Source organism: Dermochelys coriacea, chromosome 6 (genome assembly GCF_009764565.3).
Source record: "Dermochelys coriacea isolate rDerCor1 chromosome 6, rDerCor1.pri.v4, whole genome shotgun sequence".
NCBI classification, from domain to species: Eukaryota; Metazoa; Chordata; order Testudines; family Dermochelyidae; genus Dermochelys; species Dermochelys coriacea.
Genome location: NC_050073.1, coordinates 120,117,393 through 120,138,203, shown reverse-complemented (window position 1 = coordinate 120,138,203; position 20,811 = coordinate 120,117,393). Strand labels below are relative to the sequence as shown.

The 20,811-nt window shown below is 44.4% G+C and overlaps 1 protein-coding gene across 49 annotated transcripts in view; it reads left to right on the top strand.

Annotated features, from left to right (window-relative positions):
• Positions 1–2,176: 2,176 nt before the first annotated feature.
• FBXO34 (F-box protein 34) overlaps positions 2,177–20,811 on the top strand; it is an 89,909-nt gene continuing 71,274 nt past the window's right edge. For 12 of the 49 annotated variants that reach the window (XM_043517676.1, XM_043517678.1, XM_043517680.1 and 9 more), the window contains exon 1: positions 2,218–2,389. The gene's annotated coding sequence lies outside the window, so the exon portion shown is untranslated. Of the gene's footprint in view, positions 2,390–2,450; positions 2,475–3,040; positions 3,197–8,459; positions 9,689–9,782; positions 9,957–17,340; positions 17,360–20,811 lie in introns of those variants that run through there. The other 37 variants (XM_043517698.1, XM_043517695.1, XM_043517688.1 and 34 more) reach the window with 17 other exon arrangements.

Below are 20,811 nucleotides of genomic sequence, written 5' to 3'. Positions count from 1 at the left end.
CAAGCAGTATAGCAACTGCAGGAATGATATGGATAGGAGCTAATGAGCAGCACAATCAAACTGGAAAATACAATTTTTAAGGTATTTGTCAGTATCTCCATAGCCCTATCCTTAGGGCCCTCACCTGGGATGTGAATGTCACAGGTTTGAATACCCACCCCCTGATTTGGGGCAGAGACTTGAACTCACATGTTCTAGGTTAGTACCCTAACCAGCTGCCTGTGGGGTGGGTTGCTCTCACTCTTTCCTGCTGAAGCTGTCCCACTTTGTATAAATAATTATGTATGGGAGTAAGAAGCTGACTCTCCTCCTACTTAACCACCAAGCTCTAGAGTCATCCTCTGGCTTGCTCTCTCTAGCCCCATGAATAGTTAATTATTTATGCAAAGTGCCAGGCAGTGGGGAGGGTAAGTCCTGTGTCTCTCAAAGCCCAACACTAAAGTGGAGGTAGCTAGTGCCCCGTGTCTTGCTTTGCCACGGGGGGGGCCAAGCAGGTGTTTTTCAGTGTGTGTAGTGGGCTGGTGTCCCTCTGGCTGCCAGTGCATGACAATGTGTTTGTGTGTGTGTGTGTGGGGGAGGATTGGTGTCCAATGAGGCTCCCGGTGCCTGGCACAGGAGAGGGGCTAAGAGTTCCCAGTGCCTAGCACGGGGGGAGGAGGGGGTTGATTTCTCCTGGTGCCGGGCATGGGGATGCTGGTTTCTCCCGGTGTCTGGTACTGGGGAAGGGGGGCTAACAGTTCCTGGTGCCTAGCACAGGGGGACGGATACTGGTGGTTCCCAGTGCCTGGTACTGGGGGGGAGCACTGGCAGTTCCCGGTGCCTAGCAGGGGGGGGAAGGACAGTGGCGGTTCCCGGTGCCTGGCACTGAGGGGGGGACGGGACACTGGCGGTACCCGGTGTCTGGCACTGGGGGGGGGACACTGGCGGTACCCGGTGCCTGGCACTGAGGGGGGGAGGGGACACTGGCCGTTCCCGGTGCCTGGCACTGAGGGGGGGAGGGGACACTGGCCATTCCCGGTGCCTGGCACTGGCTGGCGGCCGCTGGTGTCTCCGGAGGGTGCCTAGCACTGCGGGGGGGGGGGAACGGGACACTGGCGGTTCCCAGTGCCTGGCACTGAGGGGGGGACGGGACACTGGCTGTTCCCGGTGCCTGGCACTGAGGGGGGGACGGGACACTGGCGGTTCCCGGTGCCTGGCACTGAGGGGGGGCGGGGACACTGGCCATTCCCGGTGCCTGGCACTGGCTGGCGGCCGCTGGTGTCTCCGGAGGGTGCCTAGCACTGTGTGGGGGGGAACGGGACACTGGCGGTTCCCAGTGCCTGGCACTGAGGGGGGGACGGGACACTGGCGGTTCCCAGTGCCTGGCACTGGGGGGGGAGGGGATACTGGCGGTACCCGGTTCCTGGCACTGGGGGGGGGAACGGGACACTGGCGGTTCCCGGTGCCTGGCACTGGGGGGGGGATGGGACACTGGCGGTACCCGGTGCCTGGCACTGGGGGGGGGATGGGACACTGGCGGTACCCGGTGCCTGGCACTGGGGGGGGGAGGGGATACTGGCGGTACCCGGTGCCTGGCACTGGGGGGGGGGGACGGGACACTGGCGGTACCTGGTGCCTGGCACTGGGGGGGGAGGGGATACTGGCGGTACCCGGTGCCTGGCACTGGGGGGGGGAACGGGACACTGGCGGTTCCCAGTGCCTGGCACTGGGGGTTCCCGGGAACTGGCACTGGGGGGGCAGGACACTGTCGATTCCCGCTGCCTGGCACGGGGGGGGGAGGGACACGGGGGTTCCCGGGGCCTCGCACGGGGGGGGATCCTGGCGGTTCCCTGGGGCTTGGCACTGAGTGGGGGGCGGGAGGGGGCTGGCGGTTCCCGGTGCCTGGCACGGGGGGGGGGCGGGAGGGGGCTGGCGGTTCCCGGTGCCTGGCACTGGGGGGGGCGGGAGGGGGCTGGCGGTTCCCGGGGCTTGGCACTGAGGGGGGGCGGGAGGGGGCTGGCGGTTCCCGGTGCCTGGCACTGGGGGGGGCGGGAGGGGGCTGGCGGTTCCCGGTGCCTGGCACTGGCTGGCGGCCGCTGGTGTCTCCGGGGGGTGCCTGGCACGGGGGGGGAGGGGCTGGGAGTTCCAGGGGCGGGAGGGGGATTCTGGCGGTTCCCGGGGCCTGGCGCTGGGGGGGGCTCCCGGGGCCCCGCTCTGCAGCGCCGGCTCCGCCCCGGGCCCGGATTGGCGAGGCCGCGGCGGCTCCACCCCGAACAAGTTGGCTCCGGCGGGGCGGGGCGGGGGGGATCCGGCTGTGCCGAGCGACCGGGGTCGCCTGAGCCGCGCGTCCGCCACCGGCTCCGGGCCCCCCGCTGCTCTGGGACCCAGGCGGGCCCGCGCCCTGTACCCGGTAGGGCCGCGGCTCGGGGGAGGGGCCCGGGGCCCGCGCCGCCCCCGAGCAGCCCCGGGAGCGGGGGCTCGGGGCGGCCGGGCAGGTGGGTCCCGCTCGGGAGGCTGAAGGGGGGATCCCGGCGTGGGGCCCGGGCGGGCGGGCGCTGGAGAGGGCGCCGCGAGCAGGCCCCGGAGGCCGCCGCGGTCTTTCCTGCCTGGCCGCGGCGGCGCTGGGGCCGGGCGGGGGCCGCGTCTGCGAGGGCGGTCGGGCCGGAGCCAAGCGCCAGGCAGGGGCAACCGGGCCTGGTTTGCTTGGCGCGGGCCCCGTAGGGTGCGGTCCCCCATGGCTGACTCCCCTCTGCAGCTCCCGGCTCTGCTGCTGGGGGCCGGGGGGCCCTTTTTCCCCTCCCCACCACCGCCCCCCCGTCGGGCTCTCCCCCTCTGCGGCCGTGGGGCTGGGGCAGCCCCCCATTAGGCTCCCTTCCCTGCTGCAGCCATGGGCACGGGGTGGCCTTGCATGGTGTTCCATTGCCCCCCACTGCTGCGGGGATATGGATGGGGCTCCCTGCCCCCCAACGCCGGTGAGCCTCCTGTGCCTTTCTTTGCATTTAGAAGGTGCTTCACACGTTATCGGTCTACAGCACACGTTGTTGTCGCTTCGTAGAGGATCCACCCCCCCGGCAGAAGGCTGGATGTGGCTAGGACACCCGCACCCCTTATAGGGGCTCATTTCCCCTCTCTGTTGCTGGGATGCCCCCTCTGTAGGGCTTCCTGCTGTAGCCTCTTCCTCCGGCGTGCTGCAGTTATAGCGGGGCTGGGAGGACAGGTATATGATGCTTTGGCTTCACCTGCAGTGAAGTCGTAATGTAGGGGGGTAACGCCATCAGGCTGTGGCTATGACTTCACTACTCTCTGCAGTAGACTAAGATGAGTCTGTGTGCCATGTCCTATAAAACTGGTAAATCTTTAACACACCTCTGTGCAACATAAAAGGATTGAATCTTTTAAAAGAACACCGCCAACTGGAAATCTAATCACCTTTTAAAAGAGAGTTAAAGTTTTATACCTGTCCAGAGTTTCCTGGCCACTTTTTGTGGTTTTACCACCCCATTTTTTGAGGTTTTTTTCTCTCTCTCTCTCTCTCTCTCTCTCTCTCCCCTGTTGCTTTGTGAAACCCCCAAAGAAATTTTTGTGACGCTGAATCCAAACTTTTACTTTACCAAAGTAAAACTATTTCCCCATGAAGAAAAGGAGTACTTGTGGCACCTTAGAGACTAACAAATTTATTAGAGCATAAGCTTTCGTGAGCTACAGCTCACTTCATCGGATGCATTATTTCTCCCCCCCACCCCCCACTGTTCCTCTGATATTCTTGTTAACTGCTGGAATTAGCCTACCTTGCTTGTGGCACCTTAGAGACTAACAAATTTATTAGAGCATAAGCTTTCGTGAGCTACAGCTCACTTCATCGCATCCGATGAAGTGAGCTGTAGCTCACGAAAGCTTATGCTCTAATAAATTTGTTAGTCTCTAAGGTGCCACAAGTACTCCTTTTTCTTTTTGCGAATACAGACTAATACGGCTGCTACTCTGAAACCTACCTTGCTTGTCACCATGAAAGGTTTTCCTCCCCCCCCCCCCCGCTGGTGATGGCTTATCTTAAGTGATCACTCTCCTTACAGTGTGTATGATAAACCCATTGTTTCATGTTCTCTGTGTGTGTGTATATAAATCTCCCCTCTGTTTTTTCCACCAAATGCATCCGATGAAGTGAGCTGTAGCTCACGAAAGCTTATGCTCTAATAAATTTGTTAGTCTCTAAGGTGCCACAAGTACTCCTTTTCTTTTTGTGAATCCAAACTGCAATCCAAAAAAATGGAACTCTATTCACTATTAAAAATAGTCTGGATGTTACTTGTAGCAATATGTGCTCAGATGGGCATTGTATAATAACTCAAAAGGTTAAAAATACAGTTCAAGTGGATGTGACTTTTATCCAGATGATATTGTCCCTTCAAGGTTGCACCTGAAACAATGAGTTGTAGCTTTTTGTTTAACAAAATAAAACCTAGTTTCTTCTTTACACTAAGCCCTGGTTTACATTACAGAGTTGGTTCGACGTAAGGCAGCTTACGTCGACTTAATTGTAAGCTTCTACGCTAAAATGTTGCTCTTTCCAATGCAACTCACATGCTACAGCGACTTAACTCCTCCTCCACGAGAGGCAAAGTGCTTAGGTCAATGTGGTGTCAGTGTAGACACTGCATTGCTTACACTGACTGTTGCTAGCTTTCAGAAGCTGGCCCATAATGCCCCACACTGACAGTTAAATTGGTGCAAATGCTCCTGGTGAGATGTGCACGGTCAACACAAGGAGCGTAGTGTGGACATGTAAAATGATTTAATTACTGTGCTGCCTGTATGTTGATGTAACTTAGGTCAACAAAATTTTGTAGTGTAGACATACAATTAGGGTATGGTTAAATATAGGTGAAACATGCATATATCTGTCTGTATAATGGGGGTAATACCTGTCTCACAGAGTGTGGCAAGGCTTAATGAATATTTGTGGAACTCTTTTTGGTCCTTGGATGAAAGGTTCTATATAAACCCTTATTGTTATATTTGGGTCCTCTTCTGATATCCTTATAGGAAAACAGTAAACACTGAGGTGGCCACAGTTGCTTTGGAAGTCCAAACTCTAAACCTCATAAAGGTCTGTGGGTGTGCTAATGTTACTGCTAAACACCATGGCAAAAATACTGCTGTACTCTTTCTTTGCTAAATGTGTACTTGGAGTCTAGGTAGTGCGTCTGGATGAATGAAATGATATTGGTTAAATTTGAGTAATGTGGTCATTTGTGACCAAATTAATCCAAAAAGAAAAGGAGTACTTGTGGCACCTTAGAGACTAACAATTTATTAGAGCATAGCTTTCGTGAGCTACAGCTCCCTTCATCGGCTGCATCCGATGAAGTGAGCTGTAGCTCACGAAAGCTTATGCTCTAATAAATTTGTTAGTCTCTAAGGTGCCACAAGTACTCCTTTTCTTTTTGCGAATACAGACTAACACGGCTGCTACTCTGAAACAAATTAATCCAGGGTGTAACTGTTAAAACAGTTAACTTCATTGAAATTGCAGTAGGGATACATTTGGCCCTTGGAATCTTTCAGTGTTTTGCTTCCTCCTCGATAAATGGATAATCCTTTGCTTCAGGGACTGGGAGTGTTTTGAATGCAGTGTGTTCAGTCTGATGGGAGGGGGAAGGGAGTGCCTTGTGTTGCTTTCCAACTGCTACATGCCTTCTCTATGGCTGAATGAAAGAGCCTCATTGACTGGTTTTGGGAGGTAATGTGTCCCGCTCTCTGCTCGAAAGGTAAATTTGTCAGAAACCAGGGCCTTTCTGAGGGAAAGAGAAGGACTATCTTTCAAACAACAAAAGGTTCCCCCGGTAATAGCTCACCTTACTTGATCACTCTTGTTACAGTGTGTATGGTAACACCCACTGTTTCATGTTCTCTGTGTATATAAATCTCCCCACTGTATTTTCCTCTGAATACGTCCGAGGAAGTGAGTTGCAGCTCACGAAAGCTTATGCTCAAATAAATTGGTTAGTCTTCAAGGTGCCACAAGTCCTCCTTTTCCTTTTACTATCCAGAAGGTGATTTATGTCTTATCAAAAGCAGGTGGATAACAAAGACTGTGTCTGTTAATTGAGTAACACTTTTGAAATTGCCCTTTTTAATGATATGCACTTAATAACTAGAAGTTGCATTTTAATATGGCTGATAAATTGAGAGCTTCTGATTTGATTTAAAACCGGGGCTAGTCTTCAAATATTTTTGCATGCTCTGTGACTGAGTTGGTTCTTTCGTATGTGACTAGAGAATTATTAAAAATACTTCAAATGCACAGACTTTGTATTGTTAAAGGTAGGTGAAACATTAAGACTTATTTTTGCATCAGTTCAGATATGAAAGGGATTGTGAACATATGGAGACATCTTGTCAAGCATTGAGATGCAATAGTATGTTTTATTTTCTCAAGGGTATAAAATTACTTTTGCATATTTTGTGATTCAGGAAGCATATTGCAATGAGCTGCTAATGTGTATCATAGGGTTCTGCTGGATAGAATGAGAATGGCATAATTAACTGTTTGTGATAAAACCTGATCTTATGATATGTGCCTCTAGTTCAAGTGCTAGGAAGTGCTGTGCTCTGGAGCAGGAAGAACAGAGTTTTCTATCTTTGTTGTTGCGGTGGGTTCTGAGTGGCTGTGTACTGTAGCAACAGCCATGAAGTTCTGGGTGGCAACAGATTTGTTACAAAGTACTGGCCTGAGTTTCTTTTTGCATTCCTTTGTGGCTGACATGTTAGTATTATTCTCAAACTGGCACAATTATTGTAATAGTTGACAAGTAGCACAGGATTGAGTGTTCTACTGGTTCCCGTTTCTTCCCTCCCAACCCCCCCAAAAAACAACATTGTTGTGTGGATGTAAATATGTTCAAACTGCAGACTAGGTAGCTGGTTCCAATCAAAATGTCATTGTTGGCTTTTTTGGTAAGGAGTCTTGCAAAGGTTGCTATTAAAAAGCAAGCATCAATAAGACAAATTTTATAGCCCAGTCTGTTACCAAAGCCTATGTTTCAATGGTGCTCTATCGTTGAAAACTTGCACATCTCCAGTTAGTAATTAAATTTGTATCTTTTCCCAAAATGTCTTCAATACAAATACACAAAACCATTTTGTTCATGTCTAAGACAATTTAGGGCTTTTCTGGTCACTGGATTTAATGTTCAAGTCTTTAGAAACTGATTTTGGCTTACAAAACGAGGAAGTTTGTCTGTAACCTGCAAAGTACCTTTCACTAACATTATGTGCTGCATAGAAAACTGTGGATTTATTTTTGCTGTATACAGTAGTGAAATTTAAACTTGTTTTAAAACACCATTTTGAGCCTTTTTGCTCAGCTTTAATGTTCAAAGGTCAGTGCAGCTGAGACTTGCTCATTTCTGTGAATATTGCTCTTGTTAAAACATGATTAATGAGATTAGGAGAATTGCCACAAGTAGCAGAATCTGGCTGCTGTTATGGAATTAACATGTTTCTTTTCTTCCTCCCTCTGTTATTTCCCCCAAAGAATCTTACCTCTTTCTGTTGTGGTAGGGGAAAAATCTGCTGTACCATTTGCTATTCCTACTGTGCATGTGATTACAAAATTAATCCTCACACACACTCACTTTTCTCTGAAGTTCAACTGTGTCTTTCAGTGGGTATTCTAGTGACTATTAAATATGCTTGAAGAGTGAAAACATACTAGTTTTATCTTACACAGAAATGTTTGCGCTGATTGGAACCAGGTAACTTGGGGAAAACTAAAATATTGAATGTAATGCTTTTTATGTCGGGAGGATTTTTTTTAAAAAAATCAACACATGCAGGGTCTGTGGTTAGTTGTAAAATAATGGGTTTAGATGATCTTGAAATTGAATTTCTGCCAGGGAAAATCTTACTGTTCTAATTTATTACTCTATACTCCTGTTCGTAGGGCTTGGAAGCTCATGAATACTTGCTTTGCTGCAAGCCAGGAGAACATTAGTGATTAAAAATTCAACAGGTGCTGTGGTTCACTTAACTACTTGTTCTTTCATCATTTAGGTCATACCACACACTTATGTTTCTAAGAGTCTGTCTAGCTTTTTCATTCTTAAAAGTCAAATTCTCTTGTGCAAACTACCATAGTGTCTATATAACTGATTTGTTAAGAACTGGGTTATGCAGAGTAAATTATTCAGTATTATGCTCAAGCTTCCCTAACCTTTGGGAATCTCCTTTTTTTATGTCTCAGCTACTGTTTTGTCCCCCTCCCTCCCCCCTCAGTCCTGCCCCGGTAGGCAGATCCTCATTCCTGTAGCTTCTCTGACTTTGGAAATCCAGTGCTTTCTATTGGTTGAATTGAGATAAGTGCACCCCACTGTTCAGCGATTAAGTATGAGACATACATAGTCTCAAGGATCCTCACTTGAATTCATTGTGTCCGAAGCAGCATTTTTATGTGCAAATGCTCTTATTGTTTCAGGCAGGATTTTTAAGTCTGAAGATAAAGCCACCCAGAAAAATTCTGTCAGTATTATTTTATCCAGTATGCGGTTTAACTGGTCTCTTAATATTCATAATTCTAGTTTTGCTCAGCATGTCTTTTTAAAAAATTTATAACTTCTGTCTTGGGGTCTTTTTACTAGAAGACTTTATTTAAAATATGGAATCTTCTTCTGGGCTACATGAAGTCACTAACCCATCTTGAAATGTGTAGACTGTGTTGCGGTTTGCTTCCATTTCCTTTAACACCTCCCCTTCTATTTCTTGTTTCATGTGTATTGGTAAAAGGTGAAAAAAACATGTTTTGTAGTAGATGCCTCATCTCTCTCAGAGGGGGTTGGATTCTGAAACTGTAGTTTACCAACTTCATTTTGCTGCATCTGTTGCAATTTTTGTAACTGGAAAAAATAAAACCAAATCAAAATAAGTCTGCCTTAAGCTAGGCTGTCCGTTAAGGAGGGTCTGCCTTCATTGCATAAGTAATACTCAAGATGTTCTAGAATTGTTAGCAATAGCAATACAAGAGAGTGACTAACTGGGTTTTATGCAAGATGGGTGGAGTACAAAAATGCATCCAGGTGACATTATATATTCAGATCCCTTCCTGAATGAAATATGCACTTTTATCAATTAACATTTCACAATCTCTTATTTCATATAGAATGTTGGTAAGAGGAATACTGCTTGTTATATATAGATAACAGATGCAGAGTTTGTTCTTTGAGTCAACATGGATTGTTTCATCTAACTATCTTCTTTAAAAGGTGGGTGAGAGAATGTCTTATTGAGCCAACTTCTGTTGGTAAGAGAGACAAGCTTTTGAGCTTACACAGTTCTCTTCTTCAGGTAACCTTCAGCTCTGTGTGAACTCAAAAGCTTGTCTCAGAGAAATTGAATTCAGGATTTAGAATGTAGAGCAAATACCTTGATTGAGGTCGCGAAGAAAGTTGCAGTCAGCATCCAAATCAGTGCCACAGAAGGGCTGCTGGGGGGCTTTTTGCTTAAAAGAAGGCTGTATGATGTAAGGTTGTGAGGCATCAGTGACAGATCAGTAGTGAGACTGAAGACTCCAAGTTGAAAAACATAGTAAGAGGACCAAAAAAGTGCCACCATGGCAAAACAAAGTAAAAGAAGCAGCTAAAGGCAAAAAGGAATCCCTGAAAAACTGGAAGCTAAATCCTATAGAGGAAAATAGAAAGGAGCATAAACTCTGGTAAGTCAAGTGCAAAAGTATAATTAGGAAAGCCAAAAAATAATTTGAAGAACAACTAGCCAAAGACTCAAAAAATAACAGCATTTTTTTTAAGAACATGAGAAAGAGGAAGCCTGCTAAACAATCAATGGGGCCACTGGATGATCGAGGTGCTAAAGGAGCACGCAAGGACAATAAGGTCATTGCGGAGAAACTAAATGATTTCTTTATATCAGTCTTCCCTGCAGAGCATGTGCGGGAGATTCCCACACCAGAGCCATTCTTTTAGGTAATGAATCTGAGGCACTGTTCCAGATTGAGGTGGTGGTAGAGGAGGTTTTGAAACAAATTGTTTGTTTAAACAGTAATAAGTCGTCAGGACCAGATGGTATTCACCCAAGAGTTCTGAAAGAACTCAAATGTGAAATTGCAGAACTACTATCTGTGGTGTGTAACCACCATTTAAATCGGCTTCTGTACCACATGACTGGATGATAGCTAATGTGACACCAATTTTTAAAAAAAGCTCCAGAAGTGATCCTGGTAATTACAGGCCAGTAAACCTAACTTCAGTAGGAGGCAAATTGGTTGAAACTACAGTAAAGAACAGAATTATCAGACACATAGATGAACAGTATTTGTTGGGGAAGAGTCAACGTGGCTTTTGTAAAGGGAAATCGTGTCTCACGTATCTATTAAAATTCTTTGAGGAGAGTCAACAAACATGTGGACAAGGGGGATCCAGTGGATAAAGTGTACTTAGACTTTCAAAAAGCCTTTGACAAGGTCCCTCACCAGAGGCTCTTAATCTAAGTAAGCAGTCATGGGAAGGTCCTTTTATGGATCAGTAATTGGTTATAAGATAAGAAACAAAAAGTAGGAATAAAGGGTGAGTTTTCAGAATGCAGAGAGGTAGTGTCCCCCTGGAGTGTGTACTGGGACAAGTGCTGTTCAACATATTCATAAATTATCTGAAAAAAGGGGTAAACGGGTGGCAAAATTTGCAGATGATACAAAACTAGTCAAGATAGTTGCATCCAAAACAGACTGCGAAGAGTTATAAAGGGATCTTGCAAATTTGGGTGACTGGGCAGCCAAATGGCAGATGAAATTCAGTGCTGATAAATGCAAAGTAATGCACATTGGCAAACATAATTCCAACTATACATACAAAATGATGGGATCTAAATTAGCTGTTACCACTCATGAAAGAGCTCTTGGAGTCATTATGAATAGTTCTCTGAAAACATCCGCTCAATGCACAACAGCAGTCAAGCTAACAATGTTAGGAACCTTTTAAGAAAGGGTTAGATAATAAGACAGAAAATATCATCATAGTGCCTTTTTATAAATCCATGGTATGCCCACATCTTGAATACCGCTTGCAGATCTGTTCGCCCCATCTCAAAAAAAGATATATTTGAATTGGAAATGGTACAGAGAAGGGCAACAAGAATGATTTAAGGGTATGGAACAGCTTCCGTATGAGGAGAGATTAAAAAGACTGGGACTTTTCATCTTGGAAAAGAGACGGCTAAGGGTGGAGATGATACCAGTGTATAAAATCTTGACTGGTGTGGAAAAAGTGAATAAGGAAATGTTATGTGAAAGAGCAAATAACACAAGAACTAGGGGTCACCCGATGAAATTAATAGGCAGCAACAAATAAAAGGAAGTACTTCACACAACACACAGTCAACCTGTGGTTTCAGAGTAGCAGCCGTGTTAGTCTGTATTCGCAAAAAGAAAAGGAGTACTTGTGGCACCTTAGAGACTAACAAATTTATTAGAGCATAAGCTTTCGTGAGCTACAGCTCACTTCATTATCCGATGAAGTGAGCTGTAGCTCACGAAAGCTTATGCTCTAATAAATTTGTTAGTCTCTAAGGTGCCACAAGTACTCCTTTTCTTTTAGTCAACCTGTGGAACTCCTTGCCAGGGATGATGTGAAGGCCAAAGCTCTAACAGGGTTGGGGGGAAAAAAAAAAAAAAAAAAAGCAAAATAAGATAAGTTATTGGAGGATAGGTCCATCAATGGCTATTAGCCAGGATGGGCAGAGATGCAACACCATGCCGTGAGTGTCCCTAGCCCCCGTTTGCCAGAACGGGAGAGTGGACAACAGGGGACGGATCACTAGATGACGGCCTGTCTTGTTGATTCCCTCTGAAGCATCTGACATTGGCCACTGTCGGAAGACGAGATGCTGGACTAGATTGACCATTGGTCTGACCCAGTATAGCTGTTCTTATGTTCTTAGACTCTGAAGATTCTTAAAAACTGAATGTGCACTGAATCTAGAGTACACAACAGAGACCTCTCTGTAAACCAGTCTTGGAAGAGTAATGGAGACTTTCAGCTTCAGGGTTTTAGCTATCTGGATTTCTCTTCAGATGTATTGTTTATATACTCTGTCCTAATCAGCAGTGTGAGAGGATGAGTTTCTAATCAGGGCATCCATATTTCTTTGAAGAAGCCTATTTGGACAAAGTTAACATTGTATTTAATACTCCTTGATGACAGCACTTGTTCCAGTTAACCTGTCCATAGATAAATAGAGTAAGCGGATATCTCGGGTACATCTGAAAATCTTCCTTTTCCACCTTTCTAAACATCTCTTACAGATTACATTTGGCTCGCCCATGTTAGCATGTTCAAGTTATTGTATACGATACTCTGGAAAACTGACATTCAGGATCTGATTACGGTGTATGAATTTAACAAATTTGCATATTTTTTAGCAAGCCTAGGCAATAGGCATGTAATTGAGGATTTTGTTACCTTCAAACATTCCTAGCAGCTCTGAACTATTTTTGGCTTGTCTAGTGATTTGTGCGTAGAATTTTACTAGCTTTTAATTAGGGAAGTGCTCTAAGATGCCTTTTTTTCTCTCAGCAACTATTACTGTACAGTGAAGACCAATATAAATACAAAGTCTCTCTCTAGAAGTAAGTGTCCAATAGCTAAAATACAAAAATGAATAAATCCAAACATAATGTACAATTTAAAGTGTGTGGTGTGAAGTTAGGTCTTTTTAGAGGTGAACTGCAAAATGTTTTAAAAAAACAGAGCTGTGCTCTTTTTGTCTTTGAAGTACTGTATGAAGAAGGCCTGAAATATTTTTATAAAAAGCAGTTTTGATTTTCTGGTCATCTATTTAACCTTGGGAATATGGAGTGTGTCAAGTGTGGTTTTACTGGTTTTCCTTGGTTTTACTGGGGGACCTCTAGGGCATCTCTGATCATGTGTATTGTGAGCTTTTGCAGTATAAAGGGTTTAGTTTATTGGATCCCTATTAAAGATATCCTTTCTCCAAAACATTCAATTAGGGCTTGTCTATACAGAGACTCTCAGGAAAGTTAAGGTGAATTAAGTTTTAAGTTATGCACATTGACTTCACACCTTTAGCCTTAACTTTCCTGAAAATATGTCTACACTAGAAACACTGTAGCTGCAGTACTGTAGTGTAAATGCTTATTACAATGATGAAAGAGGTTCTTCCCGCTGTAGTAAATCCACCTCTCTGAGGGCTTGTCTCCATTTATTGTGGATTGACATTGTGGCGATCGATCCACCGGGGGTCGATTTAGCGGGTCTAGTGAAGAAGACCCACTAAATCGACTGCCGATTGCTCTGCTGTCGACTCCGGTACTTCACCGGAATGAGAAGCATAAGGTAGGTTGATGGGAGAAACTCTCCCGTCGACCCAGCGTGATGTGGTCACCGCAATAAGTCGACCTAAGGTAGGTTGACTCCAGCTATGTTGTTCACTTAGCTGGAGTTGCCTAACTTAGGGCAGGTCTACACTACAGGGTTAATTAGACCTAAGAGACGATAGCTAGTTTGATGGAAGAATTCTTCCATTGGACCTAGTGGTGTCTACACCGGGGTTTAGGTTGGCTTAACTAAATCTCTCCAAGGAGTGAATTTTCACACCCTGAGCAACTTAGCTGGCTCGACCTAACTTTATAGTGTGTACCAGCCCTTAGTGTCTTCTATAGACATAGCAACGACGACCAAGGCCAACATTTACTCAACTTCATGGGGTTTTTTTGTTTTCAAGAAGCCTGCTGAAAATTCCTTCCCATTTCAATTGCTCAGCTTTTGGTTTTGTGATGTGCTCATCTCACTTATTCTCTGGTGCTTATGGATTCTTCCTGGCTGGACAGAGCCGTGATGCAGGAAAAAATGCAGAAAACTTGTTTTTTAGTGTGGGAAGGGATGAAAAACTACTTTTTTGGTAAATGCTTTTATATTAATTAGTCTTCTCTTTGACACCAGGGTCTCAAAATAATTAAAAAAAATATTTTTTCTGTATTATGTTTTTAGCCTTGCTCTTTTCTTAGTAACCTGGGAGCAAGCTTGCTTCCTTACTCTTAATCACCAGGTCAAGAATTTTGTTCAAGTAACTTCTGCTTTACAGAATTTCAGTGGTTTTTTTTTCCTTTTTCTTTTTTGTTTTCCTCTTGATATTTTTATTTTAACCACTTAAAGTTTCTGCTATGGGATGAAGTTAGTTGTGCTGCTCGACTGTTTCGTTTCACTGTTAGCTTGGGAGAATGCCAAATGTGAAATCTTGTTCATAGTGATTTCTTTATGGTTAGATATTTTTTTCCCTATGTCTTCATGTTAACATATTTCAAAAGAAAATAGCAATTCATTTTTAAATTTAGATTTTGCATTTTCCTGCTACTTATATTTTGAGGATGGGAGTTTGCTCTGCAAATTAGCATTTGGGAGTCCTTTTTGATCTGCTGCCTCTTCCAGAATTTAGGTAGCTCTGGAAATCAGGAGCATCACCTTCCATCTGCATCTAGCTAGGCATCAACCTCAGCCTGGACCAGTCCACACAAGAGATCCACTTCCTGGACACTACGGTGCTAATAAGCGATGGTCACATAAACACCACCCTATATCGGAAACCTACTGACTGCTATTCCTACCTACATGCCTCTAGCTTTCATCCAGATCATACCACTCGATCCATTGTCTACAGCCAAGCGCTACGATATAACCGCATTTGCTCCAACCCCTCAGACAGAGACAAACACCTACAAGATCTCTATCATGCATTCCTACAACTACAATACCCACCTGCTGAAGTGAAGAAACAGATTGACAGAGCCAGAAGAGTACCCAGAAGTCACCTACTACAGGACAGGCCCAACAAAGAAAACAACAGAACGCCACTAGCCATCACCTTCAGCCCCCAACTAAAACCTTTCCAACGCATCATCAAGGATCTACAACCTATCCTGAAGGACGACCCATCACTCTCACAGATCTTGGGAGACAGACCAGTCCTTGCTTACAGACAGCCCCCCAATCTGAAGCAAATACTCACCAGCAACCACACACCACACAACAGAACCACTAACCCAGGAACCTATCCTTGCAACAAAGCCCGTTGCCAACTCTGTCCACATATCTATTCAGGGGATACCATCATAGGGCCTAATCACATCAGCCACACTATCAGAGGCTCGTTCACCTGCGCATCTACCAATGTGATATATGCCATCATGTGCCAGCAATGCCCCTCTGCCATGTACATTGGCCAAACTGGACAGTCTCTACGTAAAAGAATGAATGGACACAAATCAGACGTCAAGAATTATAACATTCAAAAACCAGTTGGAGAACACTTCAATCTCTCTGGTCACTCGATCACAGACCTAAGAGTGGCTATCTTTCAACAAAAAAGCTTCAAAAACAGACTCCAACGAGAGACTGCTGAATTGGAATTAATTTGCAAACTGGATACAATTAACTTAGGCTTGAATAGAGACTGGGAATGGATGAGTCATTACACAAAGTAAAACTATTTCCCCATGGTATTTCTCCCTCCCACCCCACCCCCCACTGTTCCTCTGATATTCTTAAAAAGAAAAGGAGTACTTGTGGAACCTTAGAGACTAACAAATTTATTAGAGCATAAGCTTTCGTGAGCTACAGCTCACTTCATCGGATGCATTTGGTGGAAAAAACAGAGGAGAGATTTATATACACACACACAGAGAACATGAAACAATGGGTTTATCATACACACTGTAAGGAGAGTGATCACTTAAGATAAGCCATCAAGTGAGCTGTAGCTCACGAAAGCTTATGCTCTAATAAATTTGTTAGTCTCTAAGGTGCCACAAATACTCCTTTTCTTTTTGCGAATACAGACTAACACGGCTGCTACTCTGAAACTTCTGATATTCTTGTTAACTGCTGGAATTAGCCTACCTTGCTTGTCACCATGAAAGGTTTTCCTCCTTCCCCCCCCCCCCCGCTGCTGGTGATGGCTTATCTTAAGCAGGGCCATCCTTAGGATTTATGGCGCCCTATGCAGTATTATTAAACTGGTGCCCCTATGCCTAATGGCAACCCGGACTCACATGTGTATTTTAGATAAGAGTGGTCTTTTGAAGGATTTTATTTAAAAAACGATATGTCTGAAGATCCAGGCATTTAAGGCTAAGATGAATACTTGGATTGTGCATCTAAAACTCTATGCAAGGATTTTTTAGAGATGTGATTTTTATAATCTTCAGCAACACAGTAATGAAATATTTTAAAGCAAATGTTAAACGAAGGTCCTGTAGACTAACATGTTCTGAGTAAATATTACAGTAATGCACAACTGGTTTTTGTCAGTAAATTCAGAAACTGACAGTATATACCTGGGGGTTGGCAAATGCCTGTTAAATGGCTTCATTACCACTTGAAGAAAAGGAGAACTTGTGGCACCTTAGAGACTAACACATTTATTTGAGCATAAGCTTTTGTGAGCTGTAGCTCCGATGAAGTGAGCTGTAGCTCATGAAAGCTTATGCTCAAATAAATTTGTTAGTCTCTAAGGTGCCACAAGTCCTCCTTTTCTTTTTGTGGATACAGACTAACATGGCTACTCTGAAACCTGTCATTACCAGTTGAATGGCTCTTTAACAGTTTCAGTGTTATGCTAATAAGTCTGGCAGGCTGGAAGGCTTTTTCACTTTTAAGTACTAGATCCCCTCTCACCAGGCTGCAGCAGCCAGTTGTGTTGGAAGCCTGGAGGAAAGGGATAGGAAGAGGCGGGTGGGTGGACACTAAGACCCAGGGGTGCCCTATGCAGCCACATATGCTGCATATGCCTAAGGATGGCCCTGCAAGAAGGCACTGACCACCCACAGCAGCATCCTTTTACCCCAGCACTGCAACCCCCTATGCTGGCTTGGTGTGGATGGGTGGCCAGGGAGGGGGGGCGGAGGGCTCCCCACTCTGGGCATTGCAGCTTGGTGCATAGGGTCGCCAGTGCCATTTAGGTTTGGAAGTTCTGACGTTTATTAGTAGATGACTTCATTTCTAGTGTACAGGGTAGGCAACTGTCAAGCTAACCTTATAGTTAAAGTCCTGATAAATTGGAGATTACTGTTCTGTCATTCTGTCTCTGTCTCTGGAGCTGTCAGGACTTTGCCTTTATTCCAGCATCCCAGTGGTTGAGGACGTAACTGTCAGTGATACTATTCCAGTCCCCTCCTCTAAGGGTCTGCCATTTCTACTCTCGCTTCTTTGAAGTCTAGGTATGAGCACTTTTACCTGGTGACTGCTAATCCTGCAGAGATGATATGATGGACTTCGAAGCTGACACCCTCTCCAGTTTATGTCCCCATTTTATGCACTGCTTTCATGAGCAAAAAGTTTTCCATTTGCCCTTATTTAAGGTATATCACTTCAAAGTAACTCCTGGAGCTTTGTACTTACCACCTGATTGTAATGACATGTATTTTTTGACATGTATCTACTGTAATGTTCAGTCTGTTTTTGTAATGAAGAATAATGAGGGAGGGGATTGGCGTGTTGGAGAGAGCCTAGGACTATGGGGTTGCTGCCCTCCCCTCAGGGTTTTGGGGTCAGGGTGTGGATGGGGCATCGGAGAGGGCCACTGAGTATTTAACTATGATTATATATTTAACATATTTCCACCAAGTATTTCACTGTAGTTAAAGCATCTGTGAAATCTTTACTGTGTAGTCAGGTAGAGACATAATACAATAAGAATCATAATTCAGTAGTCTTATGCCGAACTAACTTGCTACTTTTAGAGGAGCAGCCGTGTTAGTCTGTATCTGCAAAAAGAAAAGGAGGACTTGTGGCACCCTAGAGACTAACAAATGTATTTGAGCATAAGCTTTTGTGAGCTACAGCTCACTTCGGATGTATTCAATGGAAAATACAGTGGGGAGATTTATATACACAGACACACACAGAGAACATGGAACAATGGGTTTTATCATACACACTGTAAGGAGAGTGATCACTTAAGATAAGCCATCACCAGCAGCAGGGGGGGAAAAGGAGGAAAACCTTTCATGGTGACAAGCAAGGTAGGCTAATTCCAGCAGTTAACAAGAATATCAGAGGAACAGTGGGGGGTGGGAGGGAGAAATACCATGGGGAAATAGTTTTACTTTGTGTAATGACCCATCCACACCCAGTCTCTATTCAAGCCTAAGTTAATTGTATCCAGTTTGCAAATTAATTCCAATTCAGCAGTCTCTCATTAGTCTATTTTTGAAGTTTTATCCGATGAAGTGAGCTGTAGCTCACGAAAGCTTATGCTCTAATAAATTTGTTAGTCTCTAAGGTGCCACAAGTACTCCTTTTCTTTTTGCGAATACAGACTAACACGGCTGCTACTCTGAAACCTGTCATTATTACCAGCAGGAGACCGGGAGTGGGGGGAGGAAGAAAACCTTTTGTGGTGATAATCAAGGTGGGCCATTTCCAGCAGTTGACAAGAACGTGTGAGCAACAGTGTGTGTGTGTGTGTGTGGGGGGGAGGGAATAACATGGGGAAATAGTTTTACTTTGTGTAATGACCCATCCACACCCAGTCTCTATTCAAGCCTAAGTTAATTGTATCCAGTTTGCAAATTAATTCCAATTCAGCAGTCTCTCATTGGAGTCTATTTTTGAAGTTCTTTTTGGTGAAGGATAGCCACTCTTAGGTCTGTAATCGAGTGACCAGAGAGATTGAAGTGTTCTCCGATTGGTTTTTGAATGTTATAATTCTTGACGTCTGATTTGTGTCCATTTATTCTTTTACGTAGAGACTGTGCAGTTTGACCAATGTACATGGCAGAGGGGCATTGCTGGCACATGATGGCATATATCACATTGGTAGATGCGCAGGTGAACGAGCCTCTGATAGTGTGGCTTGCTGCTGTGTTGCTACAACTGTATTTGTGCACTGTACAAGAGACTGACTATGCTAAACTCTTTGTAGGGTGCATGTATTCAATTGTAGCAAGAGATTGATTGTGCCAGACTTTGTACAGTGCATGTATACAGTTGTAGCAACACGGGCAAGCTAGTTCAGAGTAAGAAGACTTAATTATGATTATTACAACGGTTAGAAACCAAGGCTAGCAGGGCAGGGGCCATCTTTTAGTTCTGGGTTTGTATGGTGCCTAGCACAGTTGGTTCCTGGTCCATGACTGGGACTTATAGGGTCTATGGCAATACTACTGCTAATAAACTGAGGTGCTCAAGATAGCATTACACAGAGACAAACAGGGTTGGTGTAGGACTTTCTCCATGGAAGGTCTTCAGCTTTGGAAGTTGCTTCCTTACTTGCTCTGAGGTAGCCGCAATTTGACTTTTAAGGTGCAGTGCAAGGTTCATCTTTCAGGCATTTGCATTAGGGAATGAGGTAAAGAGGGTGGATAAGTGATTTTCATTTTTTAAGGGAGGAATGTTTTTCCTTTATTTGCTTTTAGGTAGATGTATATACATCTGGAGGTACACATACGGCTATATTTTTATGAACCTTAAATTTAAGTAAACCTGTTCTTTCCCTTGAAATCTCAGAAGTTTGAGGATTACGGGTGGCAACCGCCAATTTTTTAGGATTGTATTTAGAAAGACCTAGTTGTTCTGCAAAGAATGCTCAAGAATTTTGCCTGGTGTCCCCTTGTCTGTTTCAGAGGAGGCTATAGCAACTTGCCTTGATGACCCACAGCCTTGGCAAAGGACAATGCAAACATGGTCTTTGGTGCAGGGAACTCTCAGGCGCGGTATGTGTTCCAGGAGGACAAAAAATTAGCAGATCAAATGAGCCAGAGGTTAGAGTGGTTCAGGGTGTGGTATGTTCTCAAGCTCTGTCTGCTTATGATGCCAAAATGAGATTGTGCAATGTGATTCTCTTTTCTTGCATGTGTTGATCACTAGTGCAATAGTTAAGAATAATACAGTATACATGTCAACAAAGCACTCCTTTAAAAAGGAGAGTAGTTCATCCTTTTCAGCAATTGTTTTGGACTAAGGTAACACTTTACATCATCAGATGCATTCATCTGATGAAGTGAGTTGTAGCTCACGAAAGCTTATGCTCAAATAAATTAGTTAGTCTCTAAGGTGCCACAAGTACTCTTTTTCTTTTTGTAGATATAGACTAACATGGCTGCTGCTCTGAAACTTTACATCAGGTGCTCTGTTGGAAGGGCTGCTGGGAAAGGGGGATATACTTGCACATGTGGTGGAATTAGATGGTTTGGGGAAGAAATTATTAAAGAGATTCACTTTATTAGGTTTCAGAGTAGCAGCTGTGTAAGTCTGTATTCGCAAAAAGAAAAAGAATACTTGTGGCACCTTAGAGACTAACAAATCTCTAAGGTGCCACAAGTACTCCTTTTCTTTTTACTTTATTAGAAAATTCAGCCTTCCAAGATATTCTCTCACCTGCTTACTCAGTGCACCAGAAAAGGTTCTACATTTTTCTTTATCGTTAGCAGCAAGTCTTTGTATTGCACGTTATTGGAAAAATATGACTTCTCCAATGGAATTGTGATATAGTAAAATATGGACTGTCCTTATAATGGAAAAGCCTTTACATCAAGTATGAACACAAGAGAAGCACCAAAATGAGGATAGGTATTCAGAAATGTGGTCAACCTTTCTAGTGTACTCAGAGGAGTGCTCCTCACCCAGCAAGCGGGAATTTTTAGTCAGGTTCTTTGAATATTAACATGAGCCTGAATAAATAATAAGTAATGTATGACATAATATTAATATTTTATTGCAACTTTGCCTTAATAAAAAGCTTCAGAAATACAAATGTTGCTGATTACATCAATAAAGGTCATAAGATTTTAAAACTATATGTAGCGCATAC